The following is a 6,000-nucleotide window of genomic DNA, read 5'->3' as shown; positions in this document are numbered from 1 at the left end:
TGTGCATGCTGCTCTTCTTATGCAGATATACAGGGTGTTTATTTTTACCCTTTGCAGATTTTTTACAAGGAAAGCTATGAGAACGGCATAGATGTCGTTTTTGCAGTTGAGTTATACGGTCAGGCGGACATCCTCTCAATGAAAGTATGAAACTACAAAATCACCGGAAATGCAGGGGGCACAGCACTAATTTCACGTCAGAGGGCCACGTGCTTTGGAGTGATGGAGATGATTGGAGTGGGTGCCAATCTGCTGGCCAGATAAACCACTTTCCCGCTCAGATAAGCCTCTGTAGGCGAAGGTGATGCGCTCCTGAGACGCGCTATTACAATTGCATATCAAAATTCAGCAATGGATATTTCACGGCATGTGCTCTTATCTGGATTTTTAAAAGATAGAATGGCTTTCAACGAGGGTTGTCTCCCATTCCAGTATCTCGCTTTTGCCTGAAATTCCCTAATGAAAGTCTTAATTAATGAATTTTAGGTAATTAGTCATCTTGTAGTTACATACTCTCTTCCAGAGGATGTCTGCCTGGCCATATAACTCAACTGCAAAAACAACATCTGTGCTGTTCTCATAGCTTTTTTTTATCAAAAATCTTGTAAAGGGTAAAAAAAAACACCCTATAGACCTCGTACATACATAGCAGTGACATAGCCAGAAGTTTCGAGGGATTTCACACACCCCGAAATCATATTTTTTGGTAGTGCATTTGCGAGAGAGAAAATGAGGGCAAATCCTGTCCTCCATGTAAAGTTCTCGTAGATCCCCTCCAGAAATAGTTTTCTGGCTGCGGTACTGATACAGTCTACCGAACAGTCAGGACCAGGGATTCCCCCCCCCCCTCCCTGCATTTTTGTAACACCCCACCTGAAATTTCTCTGGTGACCCCACCCAGCTCGGCCACCAACACGTTCTGGTAGAGAGTCCGGCGCAGCAAATTACATCCTGTACTGTCAAACTTGGGCTGTAGGACCACAGTCATGCAGATGATCATACCATGCATTTGTCCAAAATAATTTGAAAGTGACTGTTCAATGCATATATTGCGCACATATACGAGCAAAAATGCGTGCGGGCACGCAAACTCAATGTGGATCATCAAGAACCATTTGCGCCCAACTCAATCAAGCGAGGTATTCTGCTTTTTTCCTCTAAGGTTTTCACTGTTCGTTGCTAGGTGTTCATTGAGCTTCATGAGACAAGGTGCTAGTCTTTTTTCTTTGTAGGTCATGTGATTATGCATCTAATGTTGAGATGCCGTTCATAATGAATCTGTATTCTAATGTACTGTGTTCTAACGTAATAACATGTACAAATTAAACGGGAAAGCTGTGCAGATACGTCACCATTGTGCCACGATGCTTTCCGTGTCTAAGAAAATTCCTTAAGTGGAACCTTCACCAAACATACCTCGCCCCCCAGCAGTGAATTTCTGGGGAAATCACTGGTCAGGACTGATTTTTTTCTGTACAAGAGCTATTTGAGCCAATGGCTGTGTTCTGGACTAAAAACACCACCATCCAATGAAAAGCTTGTGTGCAGTGAAACTTCAAAGTTTGCCAGATATTTTGCACTTACACGAATTTTGGAATTTTTCAAACAGATCCGCAATTAAGTTTGAGAATGACAAGTAATGAAATAATGTGAAATGTGTACAGTATGGCTCACAGCAATGTCTTCCTCTGGCACACTCACTCCAAAGCGGCCACCACTAGCCTGATGACGGCCCAAAGGGAGGATGGCCAACAACACCTAGATACAGAAGGCCTGCTCGATGCCTCCTCTCCCTCCTTCGCTACGTGGTCACATGAAGTCAGAATTCGTATGCTACCGCGATTTGCCATTCTGTGAATTCAAGAACTCCCACATGGTTGCAGCTAATTTCACAGGGTTGAACCCGGTGGCTAAAAGGTCAACATGTTTCCAGAAAATGAGTGTTGAGAAAAATATGGGACCGTATTGCGCTTTATTTTGTTTACCCATTTAGTACGCTGGGACGTTCACTACTCGCAGACTACAGCGGCTGCCCATGCGGCTGACGGTGGCTCGTCTCCATGGCTATGGCCGTTGAAAACAGTACTGATTGGCTGACTCTTAGTTTGTTGCATCACGTCGATGAGTAAGCAGGCTTTCTATATCTAGGTGGGGTTGGTCAGTGGGGGTCAGCGCGTTGTCCCTTTGCGTTGTCCCTTAATCCTGACCAAGCCAGGAGCAATGCTTTTTCAGAACCCCGAACAGCCGAGTAGCAGACGACAGCGGAGTAGCAGACAACATTTCTCTGGACCAATCAGCAAGCGTGATCCCTGTAGCGTCAGCGCGAAGTCCCAGGCAGATCACAGGCTGGTACTGCTCTCAACCGCCGTTGCGCGCAGTCGCTTTTTGCAGCGTACTTTAAATTCAATTTCTGCGATAATTATGACTCAGTGGTATGAATTACTTCGCATTGTGCATCGTACTGGCTTACTTAACAGTTTTATAGGATGAAAACAGGGTGTTAAAAATGACTTCTGTGCTACTTTATAAGATCAGTTACTGTAATTGCGCACCCACCATACTCGCCAGATCTGGCCCTATCTGACTTTTCCCTATTCCTAAACTGAAATTGGCCTCAAAGGCATACAGGGTGTCCAGGTGTGTAACGTGCACCTGGATCTTAAAAAAAACATGGTGCGTCATAGGTGAATGAAAACTGCAGAATACTGTGCGAAGTCACGTGTTTCAACTGCCTGTATTTCTTCGTGGTGGCTGATAGTAGCAATTAGCAAACTTTTTAATTGCTCGTCTTAGGGCAGAGATGTGAATTACAAAGTTGTAGAGCGTGACGAGAAATACACATCGCAAATGTTTCCTATAGCCTTGTGTGGAGTTTTTTTCTTGGCCCCATGAAACCCGAAAGTGTACCACGTGACACAAGGTGAGCGCACCAACGTTCTTATCCCCATTTCAGAGCTTTCAAGCGAACAGAAAAAGAACTATAGTAATCTTCAACTTAAGAAGGAAAAGAAATGTAGTCCGCCAGATATAAAGATATTACTGCGCCGCAGATAGGATGGCTGGACAGAGAGTTTACGCTCGCTCCTCCACCAGACAATGTAATCCATCATACTCACTCTACTCCCGTATTGGCTGTTAAGACTGGCCACATGACACTACGCTGCGTGGTTCCAGCCAGCTCGCGTGGCTCAGTGGTTAGCGCACTGGCCATGTCACGTCGAGACTGGGAGGTACGTGGGTTCGAATCCCGGTGCGGGCTGAGGTTTTTCCTGGGTTTTCCTCAGATGCTGTCAAACATATGCCGGCACACTCCTTAGAAGTCGGAGCAGGATGCATTCCTCCCAGAGCGTCAGTCGTGACGTTGCCCACTTCTGTGAGGCCAACAAGAACGAGCCCTTTCAGCACTACCACCACCACGCTGCGTGGTGGCGCTGTAGTATTTCTCCTGGCGTGCTATTGCATGTCCTTATCTCCAAAGCTGTATGTAGTTGACGGACTAGATTTCTTTCTTAAGTTGAACACGAGTATACACACCGTTATCCATTGAAAAGCGACCTTCAAGTCAGAGCTCACCTGAAGGTCGCCTCTTGGAGGATAAGGAATGTAGTAGTTACTTTATATGGTCTTTCCCGGTGCAACTTGAATTGGAACGAGATGAGTGTGATATGGGTTCACTTGGTATGATTTATCCTGATAAGAGTTCTCCCGGCATGAGTAGTCTCGGTATGAGATGTAATGTATTGGCATGAGTAGTTCTTGTATGAGCTGGGGTAGAGCCATTTTGTTATTGACTTTGTGGTGCATCTCCACAATGCAATAGTGTAACGAACTTTTATGATGGAAAGTAATTGTTCTGAGGCTGGAACGTACAAAGGGACAAACACGTGTGTGAAAGGAGGAGAACTGTAGGAGAGAGAAAGTGAATGCATGTCTCGTCAGTCAAATGAGGCCCCCAGGCAAGTCGTCAGAAAACGGATGCCAGCGTGGTTGAATTGGTCAAGGTGCTCGACCGGTAATCGAGAGATGCGATTCAAATCCCGCTGCTGTCAGGCTTTTTCGACGACTGCCATATTTCGACTACTTTAACTATTTTTGGGATGATCTTTGCATATCTGATTCTAAAAATAGGCTGTTTAGATTTTTAGCAGGTTCCTTATTTAAAATGTTCAGTTTGCTGGCTAAATAACTAATGAAGCAAGAAATCCTGCTTAATATTAACAGGTTAACCACAAACAATTCCTTGAGAGCAACACTTGCACGACTTTGCACCTTGAGACAATTCTGACGAGACTGCTTACCACCCTGTATGTTAATTCCTTACACTAAATGTAAAAATGCAATGAAGTGAGCATGAATGAAATTAAGTGAGCATATGAAGAATGTCAGTCATATGCATCTCCTCACTGTATTAATTAAATGGATGGAAGGCTTGCTCACTTCTTCCACACCAGTTAGTGTGATAGTAATGATTTATTAAGACACTCTTGCCCCCGAATTTTTGGTAACACCCCCTTAACTGTTGTTCCCATATAGCCCCTACAGGGGGGCCAGTGTTGTTTCAACTTTTGCAGGTCAGCACGAATACATAAAGCTGTTACGACGCAACCGTAATAATGACCCCCCCATGTTTGCAATTTTGGATAAACCACTGTCTGACAGGGCCCTGCCTATATGATAGGTTCCATGCAGTGTAGAAAAACCACTGAAGATAGGTAGGTTTTATTAAACCTAGATTGTATTTAGCATTGTCATATCTGTGCGTATCAAAGTTGATCTTGGTGCGTCGACATCACAGTGACTTTCCATGCACCATGTTTAAGGAGCAGGTGTGAGGGAAGGTGACTCCCTTCATAAGAAATTCTGTGACGGCTTCAAGAGGTTTGATGCATGGAGTGAAAATGGACAAGATGATGAACAGGAAACTGCAGAATCCAGCCACAATTAATGAAACAAAGATAAGAAGCAAGAGCCAGATAAGGGACCAGAGGATGTTGCCACCACTGCCTGCACCCATATTTGCTGCAACAGAAAGTAGATTCCTACATGGATCATATATCTCACTCAAGTGCACATGAGTATAAGTAATGTACATATTATAATTTTATATTATTCTGGTCATATTGCCACAAAGTAAAATAAATTGAAGAAGAAGATGACTGGAGCAAACTTGCAGGGAACAATGATATTCGTAATTTGGCAGTTGAACATGGTTAAGAACGTACACAAAACAGGGACCATGTTCAGCGCTAACTAACACACTCTTCACCTTCTTGCTTTGCTATATGGGAGTTGTTAGATATACAGTGATGTCAACCCTCTTAGTCCTGAGGAAGTTTGTGTCTGAATAGATGACTCTAATTATTAGCTCTGGATTGTACAATTATAAAGCCCTTTAGAATAACTTACTAATATTCTCCTTCACTGCAAAGTTCTGGCCAAGTCTTGCTTATTCATATTTCTACATTACTTTATGGCGACATGAATACAGTTCTCCACGTTGAAAAAGAATTTCAGGTGCTTTTTCTTCGTACAGCTGTCAGAGCATGCACTATAGTATGCGGTGGTGCAGCTTGGGACAAAAGTTTACGGAACACTGCGGTGTCGCGTTTCTCCATTGGAGCGACACCCTTGCACCAAACAGGAGCGGACATGCATATTGAGAGATGGATAGAATAGTTGGCCATTTCTTATTCGATCTCTTCCCATATAGCTAGCGGGGGGCCACTCCGATGAAGAAATACGCCACTGCCGTGTTCCGTAAACTTTTGTCCCAAGCTGTACCAGGACATAAACAAAGAAAAAGGGCAAAGAACAGCTTGGCATACAGGATCAGGCATGTTCTTTTAACCCCACCTTCACCATTTGCCTTGGTTGTCCAAGGTCTACCAGTTCACACCCATGCCCAAGCACAATGAAAAATGCTATCTTTGTAGTCTCTGTAGTGTATGGGCAGTATGAGCTGTCCACTACCTCTCTGGACGTATTGAAAAAGGAATAGTA

This window comes from Ornithodoros turicata, chromosome 1, assembly GCF_037126465.1.
Source record: "Ornithodoros turicata isolate Travis chromosome 1, ASM3712646v1, whole genome shotgun sequence".
In the NCBI taxonomy this organism is placed as follows: domain Eukaryota; kingdom Metazoa; phylum Arthropoda; class Arachnida; order Ixodida; family Argasidae; genus Ornithodoros; species Ornithodoros turicata.
This window is presented reverse-complemented; position numbering follows the sequence as displayed.